Source organism: Heterodontus francisci, chromosome 23 (assembly GCF_036365525.1).
Source record: "Heterodontus francisci isolate sHetFra1 chromosome 23, sHetFra1.hap1, whole genome shotgun sequence".
NCBI lineage: Eukaryota > Metazoa > Chordata > Chondrichthyes > Heterodontiformes > Heterodontidae > Heterodontus > Heterodontus francisci.
The window spans coordinates 1,876,645-1,887,268 of NC_090393.1; the positions used below are offsets into that span (position 1 = coordinate 1,876,645).

The 10,624-nt window shown below is 48.2% G+C and overlaps 1 pseudogene; it reads left to right on the plus strand.

Annotated features, from left to right (window-relative positions):
* The first annotated feature begins 816 nt into the window (after positions 1–816).
* LOC137383044 (uncharacterized) lies at positions 817–10,366 on the plus strand (annotated as a pseudogene).
* The last annotated feature ends 258 nt before the right edge of the window (positions 10,367–10,624 follow it).

Consider the following 10,624-nt stretch of genomic DNA (forward strand, 5'->3'; position numbering starts at 1 on the left):
GTGTTCGTCTAGGACACATGGTGTGTCCACGACTTCCCGCATACTGCAGAATGTACATTCCACTTGGCCAAGCCGACTTGAACTCCCTTATACATCAAACTCCCACTTTACAGTCTGCACTCAAAGCAGCTCTCAGTGCAGACAAATGTATTTTCTCTCTTAATTTATAGTTCCTCTCCTTACCAAACTCCATTCTTCACATTCTGTGCCCTCCAGCAGCACTCAGCACAGACAAGCAGCACTGATAGTCCCCTGAATTTATGCTCCCTGAAAACAATGCTGTGTCAGTTCTGCTAGAGCTCAGAATCCAGTTTAAGCTAGCTACCTAATTAACTAGCTACAGCTTCTTTCAGAGAGCACTTGTATACCCCTGTTTAAAACTGTAAGAGACCTAACTTACCTCTTAAATTAAACAATAATTTCAATTAATTGCTAAATGTAAACAAAACAAGGCTTTCGGGAGATTAACCCTTAAAATCCACTCACTTGCCAAACTCCCTTCTTCCGACTCTGTGCCCTCCAGCAGCACTCAGTTAGCAGGGGTAGGCAGTATTTGGCTGGGTTAGGTTCCTGTGAGTAGGACAATGCCCCACCTCATACCCCTCCCCCTCCCCTACACGCTTCTCTCTCCACCTGGACACAACCTCTCCCTTCCCCACACCCCTCCCTCTCACCTATCCCTCTCTCCATCTTCTCCTCTTCCCCCAGATCTATCCCTCACACCCCTCCACCTCCCCTCCCATCTCTCTCCCCCTCCTCCTCACCCCTCCTCCTCCTCCCCACAATCCTCACCCTTTCCTCTGAGTTGAGGTCAATATGAGTGGAACCATGAAAGAGTGTTGCCATGGTGATGAGCTGGGAAATAGGGATGCTGCAATGACAGAGCTGAGTGTGGTGGTGGGAAGCAGATTGAACTCTCAATGGGGATGGTGGAAGAGGTGAGGTTGTTGCGTGGGAATGAACATTTTGCGGATTTGACACAAAGTAACAGGCAGAGGTAATGCAGTGATTGGACAGAATGGGGTGATGACACCCACTAATAAAGCCAGTGATTGGACAGATGGGGTGATGATACCGGCTGATAAAGCCAGTGATTGGACAGAATGGGGTGATGATACCCGCTGATAAAGCCAGTGATTGGACAGAATGGGGTGATGATACCCGCTGATAAAGCCAGTGATTGGACAGAATGGGGGTGATGATACTGGCTAATAAAGCCAGTGATTGGACAGAATGGGGGTGATGATACCGGCTTGATAAAGCCAGTGATTGGACAGAATGGGGTGATGATACCGGCTTGATAAAGCCAGTGATTGGACAGAATGGGGTGATGATACCGGCTTGATAAAGCCAGTGATTGGACAGAATGGGGTGATGATACCAGCTGGTAAAGCCAGTGATTGGACAGAATGGGGTGATGATACCCGCTGATAAAGCCAGTGATTGGACAGAATGGGGTGATGATACCGGCTGGTAAAGCCAGTGATTGGACAGAATGGGGTGATGATACCCGCTGATAAAGCCAGTGATTGGACAGAATGGGGTGATGATACCGGCTGGTAAAGCCAGTGATTGGACAGAATGGGGTGATGATACCAGCTGATAAAGGGGTAAGGACTATGTGAAAATCCCCAGCAAATAAATATTTTCCAAAGGTCAGGAGTTGTTGTGAGATGTTAACAGTCAGAGTTTGTCAGATTATAAGGAGAGTCTGCAGCATTTGGATCATCTCTAAAGTTTAATGACAGCATCCAGCACTGTATAATTAGGAGAATTGATGAAAAGAAACTGGGAGTTTAGTCAATTGATTACAGCCGATTCTGGCTGATCTCCATGGCTGGTTCAGAATGAACTCACTCCTCTCACCAGTGAATGTACAAATCGAAATGTAGCTGTGAATCACATTAACATTACATTAAATCATATTAACAGCCAACAGTTAAATATGCTGATCAATTGTTTTTTGAATGCTGTTGAACTACTCATTAGCTTTGTGAGGTTTATTTATGAAAGAGTAAAATAAGCTTCATTGAAATTCAAGCTGTATTTGAAATTATTTTTAAAAAATTTGTCTTATTCCATCTCTGAGACCCTAAACCTGTAATAACAACAATCTGTCTCATATTTTCACACTTAAATGCTAATGACTCCTTTAATTCCTGGATAACTAACCTCCAATCATCAACAGTTGCTGTGAAAAGCTCAGTGTTTTAAAAACTAGAAATGAACACAAGTCAATTTATATTTTGACAGCAAAATAATTTTACAATTTTCAAACCAGACTTAACAGTGAGGGCAGGAAGAACCATTTTGGGTGAAACATTCGGGACTAAACAATGGCCCCAAAGTCTAAGCTGAAATTAGTTGGTGTTAAGAAAATATATAGCTAGAAATATTGAAATTCCTCGCACTAAACTACTGGAGTAGTCATGAGGTTAGGTGCTTTGGAAGGTGATATGAAAACTGCAGATCACAGGGTTTAGCAAAGCTGAACAGTTTCTGGGAACTATTGACTGGTTTATTTACAACATTTTAAAATTCTGATCGCACTTTACTGATCTATTTCAGTCTGTCAGCCAGAAAAACCTCTGAACATTGACCTTTCTTCACTGGTGATACTGTTCATGAATGATATCTCCAATCGCTTTTGTCCAATGAAATGTGATTTAAATCTCTATCTTTGACCTATCAGTGTTACTATGGACACAGGATGCTGAATCACACACACACATCAGGCTGGTGTTTTTAGCTCCATTATTCCTGCTCAATCTGATTGGCAATTCCACCAAAGTGAAAATATAAGCAAATAAAAAGGAATGAAAGGACCAAAACAGGCTTATCAGCAAAATTAAGCCCATGGAATAAAAGGGACAGTGGGAGCATGGATACCGAGTTGGCTGAGTGACAGGAAACAGAAATAGTGGTGAATGATTGTTCTCGGACTGGAGGAAAGTATACAGTGGGGTTCCCCAGAGGTCAGTGTTGCGACCCCTGCTTTTCCTGATACATATTAATGACCTAGACTTGGGTGTGCAAGGCACAATTTCAAAATTTGCAGAATGGCACAAAATTTGTAAGTATTGTGGATAGTGAGAGAGTTCAAGAGGCCATAGACAGGCTGGTGGAATGGGCGGACGAGTGGCAGATGAAATTTAATGCAGAGAAATGTAAAGTGATTCAGTTTGGTAAGAAGAACAAGGAAAGCCAATATATATTAAAGGGTACAATTCTAAATGGGGTGCAGGAGCAGAGGAACCTGGGGTATGTGTGCACAACTCATTGAAGGTGGCAAGGCAGGGTTGTGAAAGTGGTTAATAAAGCATACAGGATCCTGGGCTTTATCTATAGGGATATCGAGTACAAAAGCAAGGAAGTTATGGTGAACTTTTATAAAACACTGGTTTGGCCTCAACCAGAGTATTGCATCCAATTCTGGGCACCACACTTTCACAAGGATGTGAAGGGGTTACAGAGGGTGCAGAAAAGATTTACAAGAATGTCTGAAGGGATGAAGGACTTCAGTTATGTGGATAGACTGGAGAAGCTAGTGTTGAGAGGAGATTTAATAGGTGTTCAAAATCACGAGGGATCTGAGCAGAGTAGATAAGAGAAACTGTTCCCATTGGCAGATGGGTTGAGAACCAGTGGACACCAATTTAAGATGAATGGCAACGAACCAAAGGCGACATAAGGAAAAAGCATTTTACACAGTGAGTGGTTAGCATCTTTAATGCACTGCCTGAGAGAGTAGTGGTGGTTGATCCAATCATTGCTGTCAAAAGGGAATTGGATAATTATATGAAGAGAAAAAATTTGCAGGGCTACAGGGAAAAGGCAGCGAGTGGGACAAAGTGAATTGCTCTGGCAGAGAGCTAGCACAGACACAACAGGCCGAATGGCCTCCTTCGGTGCTGTAACTATTCTGTGATTCTATTTGTGTCACTGGCTCTGAGTTATTAACCAATTCAGCTCCAACTGTGACTCTACATCCAGTTACAGTGCAGCTACAATGTGCAGCGTCTTCATATTGCTGTCAAACTTCTATCACAGCACAGCCAGGGTTTAAACCAGGATTTACAGCCTAACTTGTTGAGAAATCAGCCTAACCTCTGTGTGTGTGTGTGTATCAGGGTGTGTGTGTGTGTGTGTCAGTGGATGGGTGTTTTTCTGAATGGAGGGATGTGACTAGTGGTGTTCCGCAGGGATCAGTGCTGGGACCTTCGCCGTTTGTAGTATATATAAATGATTTGGAGGAAAATGTAACTGGTCTGATTAGTAAGTTTGCGGACGACACAAAGGTTTGTGGAGTTGCGGATAATGATGAGGATTGTCAGAGGATACAGCAGGATATAGATCGGTTGGAGATTTGGACGGAGAAATGGCAGATGGAGTTTAATCCGGACAAATGTGAGGTAATGCATTTTGGAAGGTTTAATGCAGGTGGGAGGTATACAGTAAATGGCAGAACCCTTAGGAGTATTGACAGGCAGAGAGATCTGGGCGTACAGGTCCACAGGTCACTGAAAGTGGCAACGCAAGTGGATAAGGTAGTCAAGAAGGCATACGGCATGCTTGCCTTCATCGGTCGGGGCATAGAGTATAAAAATTGGCAAGTCATGCTGCAGCTGTACAGAACTTTAGTTAGGCCACACTTAGAATATTGCGTGCAATTCTGGTCGCCACACTGCCAGAAGGACGTGGAGGCTTTGGAGAGGGTACAGAAGAGGTGTACCAGGATGTTGCCTGGTCTGGAGGGTATTAGCTATGAGGAGAGGTTGGATAAACTCGGATTGTTTTCACTGGAACGACGGAGGTGGAGGGGCGACATGATAGAGGTTCACAAAGTTATGAGCAGCATGGACAGAGTGGATAGTCAGAAGCTTTTTCCCAGGGTGGAAGAGTCAGTTACTAGGGGACATAGGTTTAAGGTGCGAGGGGAAAAGTTTATAGGGGATGTGCGAGGCAAGTGATTTACACAGAGGGTGGTGAGTGCCTGGAATTTGCTGCCGGGGGAGGTGGTGGAAGCAGGTACCATAGAGACGTTTAAGAGGCATCTTGACAAATATATGAATAGGAAGGGAATAGAGGGATATGGGCCCCGGAAGTGCAGAAGGTGTTAGTTTAGACAGGCATCAAGATCAGTGCAGGCTTGGAGGGCCGAATGGCCTGTTCCTGTGCTGTACTGTTCTTTGTCCTTTGTGTGTGTGTGTGTGTGTGTGCATCAGTGTGTGTGTGTGTGTGTCAGTGTGTGTGTATCAGTGTTTGTATGTGTGTCAGTGTCAGTGTGTGTGTATTTGTGTGTGTGTATCAGTGAGCGTGTGTGTGTGTCAGCGTGTGTGTGTGTATCAGTTTGTGTGTGTGTGTATCAGTTTGTGTGTGTGTGTATCAGTTTGTGTGTGTGTGTATCAGTGTGAGTTTGTGTGTATCAGTGTGAGTTTGTGTGTATCAGTGTGAGTTTGTGTGTATCAGTGTGAGTTTGTGTCAGCGTGTGTGTGTGTCAGCGTGTGTGTGTGTCAGCGTGTGTGTGTGTCAGCGTGTGTGTGTGTCAGCGTGTGTGTGTGTCAGCGTGTGTGTGTGTCAGCGTGTGTGTGTGTCAGCGTGTGTGTGTGTCAGCGTGTGTGTGTCAGCGTGTGTGTGTCAGCGTGTGTGTGTGTCAGCGTGTGTGTGTGTCAGCGTGTGTGTGTGTCAGCGTGTGTGTGTCAGCGTGTGTGTGTCAGCGTGTGTGTGTCAGCGTGTGTGTGTCAGCGTGTGTGTGTCAGCGTGTGTGTGTCAGCGTCTGTGTGTCAGCGTCTGTGTGTCAGCGTCTGTGTGTCAGCGTCTGTGTGTCAGCGTCTGTGTGTCAGCGTCTGTGTGTCAGAGTCTGTGTGTCAGTCTGTGTGTCTGTCTGTGTGTGTGTCTGTGTGTGTGTCTGTGTGTGTGTGTGTATCAGTGTGTGTGTATCAGTGTGTGTGTATCAGTGTGTGTGTATCAGTGTGTGTGTATCAGTGTGTGTGTCAGTGTGCGTGTGTGTGTCGGTGTGCGTGTGTGTATCGGTGTGCGTGTGTATCGGTGTGTGCGTGTGTGTCAGCGTGTGTATCTGTGTGTGTGTGTGCGTCAGCGTGTGTATCAGTGTGTGTGTGTGTGTGTCAGTGTGTGTGTGTGTGTGTGTCAGCCTGTGTGTGTGTGTGCGTCAGCGTGTGTATCAGTGTGCGTGTGTATCGGTGTGCGTGTGTATCGGTGTGCGTGTGTATCGGTGTGCGTGTGTATCGGTGTGCGTGTGTATCGGTGTGCGTGTGTATCGGTGTGCGTGTGTATCGGTGTGCGTGTGTATCAGTGTGAGTGTGTATCAGTGTGAGTGTGTATCAGTGTGAGTGTGTGTCAGTGTGTGTCAGTGTGAGTGTGTGTCGGTGTGAGTGCGTGTCGGTGTGAGTGCGTGTCGGTGTGAGTGCGTGTCGGTGTGAGTGCGTGTCGGTGTGAGTGCGTGTCGGTGTGAGTGCGTGTCGGTGTGAGTGCGTGTCGGTGTGAGTGCGTGTCGGTGTGAGTGCGTGTCGGTGTGAGTGCGTGTCGGTGTGAGTGCGTGTCGGTGTGAGTGCGTATCGGTGTGAGTGCGTATCGGTGTGCGTGCGTATCGGTGTGTGTGTGTGCGTCAGTGTGTGTCTGTGTGTGTGTATGTGTGTGTGTATCAGTGTGTGCATGTGTGTGTATCAGTGTGCATGTGTGTGTATCGGTGTGTGTGTGTATCGGTGTGTGTGTGTATCGGTGTGTGTGTGTATCGGTGTGTGTGTGTATCGGTGTGTGTGTGTGTGTGTCAGTGTGTGTGTGTGTGTGTGTGTGTGTGTGTCAGTGTGTGTGTGTCAGTGTGTGTGTGTCAGTGTGTGTGTGTTATCAGTGTGTGTGTGTGTGTGTGTCAGCGTGTGTGTGTCAGCGTGTCAGCGTGTGTGTATCAGTGTGTCTGTGTATCAGTGTGTCTGTGTATCAGTGTGTGTGTGTATAAGTGTGTGTGTGTGTGTGTGTGTCAGCGTGTCAGTGTGTGTGTGTCAGCGTGTCAGTGTGTGTGTATCAGTGTGTCTGTGTATCAGTGTGTCTGTGTATCAGTGTGTCTGTGTATCAGTGTGTCTGTGTATCAGTGTGTGTGTGCGTGTATCAGTGTGTGTGTGTCAGTATGTGTGTGTCAGTATGTGTGTGTCAGTATGTGTGTGTCAGTGTGTGTGTGTGTCAGTGTGTGTGTGTGTCAGTGTGTGTTTGTGTCAGTGTGTTTGTGTATAAGAGTGTGTGTGTGTGTTTGTTGTTTCTTCATTTGCCTCGTTTAAAATCAACAGTTTGAGGTTTTCATCACATCATTGAACGTGTCAAATGACTGTTGCGTTACTTGTTACACTGCGTCCCTGCCATGATTTATTTCTTGGTTATTATAAATGAAATGTGCAGTTTAATACTAAAATACTCAAACTCAACAATGAGGCAAAAAACACATGAATTGTAAGTTTACATGTGGAATACATTACTGTGAATAGAGATTGAGTTCCCAAACACCTGGGGGAGGGGTGAGGTGGAGTTGGGGCAAGGTGAAGGCAAGGAGGGAGTGGGGCAGCGGGTGAGGTGGGTGTTCAGTGGGGGTGGGAGTGGGGTAAGGGGTTTTGGATGGGCGTGAGGTCAGGGTGGGTGTGGGTAATGTGGTGGTGGGCAGGAGTTTTGCCTCAGTATCGGGAATATGCGGGGTGTTTTGCTGGGTAATGATTGCACAGACAGCTGAGACAATGCAACCATCGCCATCAATAAACACAACTCCCTTTTCACACCATGATCCCAGTGAACCCGACCTGCTTCTGAGTCTCTTCCAGTGACACTTCACACTGACACCATGATCGACGGCTCAGACTTTCCCAGCACGATGCAGTGTTCCATTCTGTTTGCTGAGCATTGAATGCTGGGACTTTTATTCTGGAAAAAGTAGCCCTGGTCGATTGAGACCTTTAATATAATGAAGGCATCACTTTGCAAGGATAGCCTCAGTTTAACTTTTCATCCGAAAGATGACACCTCCAACAGTACAGCATTCACTCAGTACTGACCCTCTGACAGTACGGCACTCCCTCAGTACTGACCCTCCGACAGTGCGGCACTCCCTCAGTACTGACCCTCCGACAGTGCGGCACTCCCTCAGTACTGACCCTCCGACAGTGCGGCACTCCCTCAGTACTGACTCTCCGACAGTGCGGCACTCCCTCAGTACTGACCCTCCGACAGTGCGGCACTCCCTCAGTACTGACTCTCCGACAGTGCGGCACTCCCTCAGTACTGACCCTCTGACAGTACGGCACTCCCTCAGTACTGCCCCTCCAACAGTACAGCATTCACTCAGTACTGACCCTCTGACAGTACGGCACTCCCTCAGTACTGACCCTCCGACAGTGCGGCACTCCCTCAGTACTGACCCTCCGACAGTGCGGCACTCCCTCAGTACTGACTCTCCGACAGTGCGGCACTCCCTCAGTACTGACTCTCCGACAGTGCGGCACTCCCTCAGTACTGACCCTCCGACAGTGCGGCACTCCCTCAGTACTGACCCTCCGACAGTCCAGCACTCCCTCAGTACTGACCCTCCAACAGTGCGGCAATCCCTCAGTACTGACCCTCTGACAGTGCAGCACACCCACAGTACTGACCCTCCGACAGTGCGGCACTCCCTCAGTACTGACCCTCCGACAGTGCGGCACTCCCTCAGTACTGACCCTGTGACAGTGCAGCACTCCCTCAGTACTGATCCTCCGACAGTGCAGCCCTCCCTCAGTACTGCCCCTCCGACAGTGCAGCACTCCCTCAGTACTGCCCCTCCGACAGTGCAGCACTCCCTCAGTACTGCCCCTCCAATAGTGCAGCACTCCCTCAGTACTGACCCTCTGACAGTGCAGCACTCCCTCAGTACTGACCCTCTGACAGTGCGGCACTCCCTCAGTACTGACCCTCTGACAGTGCAGCACTCCCTCAGTACTGACCCTCTGACAGTGCAGCACTCCCTCAGTACTGACCCTCCGACAGTGCGGCACTCCCTCAGTACTGACCCTCCGACAGTGCGGCACTCCCTCAGTACTGACCCTCCGACAGTGCGGCACTCCCTCAGTACTGATCCTCCGACAGTGCGGCACTCCCTCAGTACTGATCCTCCGACAGTGCGGCACTCCCTCAGTACTGATCCTCCGACAGTGCGGCACTCCCTCAGTACTGATCCTCCGACAGTGCGGCACTCCCTCAGTACTGATCCTCCGACAGTGCGGCACTCCCTCAGTACTGACCCTCTGACAGTGCGGCACTCCCTCAGTACTGACCCTCTGACAGTGCGGCACTCCCTCAGTACTGACCCTCTGACTGTGCAGCACTCCCTCAGTACTGACCCTCCGACAGTGCGGCACTCCCTCAGTACTGATCCTCCGACAGTGCGGCACTCCCTCAGTACTGACCCTCTGACAGTGCGGCGCTCCCTCAGTACTGACCCTCTGACAGTGCGGCACTCCCTCAGTGCTGACCCTCCGACAATGAAGCACTCCCTCAGTACTGACCCTCTGACAGTGCGGCACTCCCTCAGCACTGCCCCTGTGGGATTAGTTTGGGAATGTTCTAGCACATATTTAATGGGACGAATGTGTTTCAGTTGCTACAGTCAGTCTGCCTCTGGCATGTTAGATTATTTTCCCTCGAGTTTTTAACAGTTCTTTAGCTTTATTACTTGAATTTAACGGTTGACTGAAATCAAAAAATGTATTTTCCTCAAAGCTGCTCTTGTCAAATCCCAAAATCTTGGATCCATTCCCATCAAACATTCCTCATTCTTTTCCTTCTAAAGGTGCAGACTGGGAATTCAGTTCCCTCACAGGAGACTCTTTACTGCCACCATTCACTTCAGTATTGGACTCGGAATCATAATTTACAGACACTTTATGTGTCAATAAAACTGAAATATTTCACTGAGAATAATGTTCTGGGTATCAATCGTTCAATGAACAGACTGAGGCTGGAACAGCCAAACTGGGCAATGTTGTAAACACAGCCTCGCTATCAGATAAAAGCTGAACTAGAGTTTGACCGTGCGACAGACACCAGTAGAGTGAGGGTCCAGAGTGGAGGGCTGGAATGAGAGCCCAGAGCGATCGACTGGAGTGAAGGACTGGAATGAGGAGTTGCAGTAAGCAGCCAGTATCTGGTGAGAGCTCGCTACACTGTTCAGCCAATGCCTCCTGTTGAACAGAACTCTGCCATTCCCATTGCCCCTTCCAAACGGAGAGTTCATCACTTGCATGTTACACATGTGGGCTACTGGACCCAGAGGATATCCCAGAATGGGAGGCACCTGCTGGTGGGAAAGCTGCGGGAATGCTCAGTGCTTTGCTGACTGGCCCTGTTCCAGATGTTGTCTGCAGACTCCCCCTGCAGTCATAGCACAGCTCTGTGCCAGCAGTGCTCGTGAAGCAGAAGTGCTGGAGACATTAGTGGCATTGCCCATACACTGGGCCCCTGGCACATTGACCGATAGGAGCCATTGCCCTTCAATGTATTGAACCTCGGTATGGATCAGGCTGCACCTCTGGGTGTCCTCAAGAGCTGGCACACAAAACTGTTCAGCGTTGGGAAACGTACCATGTTCTTTGTT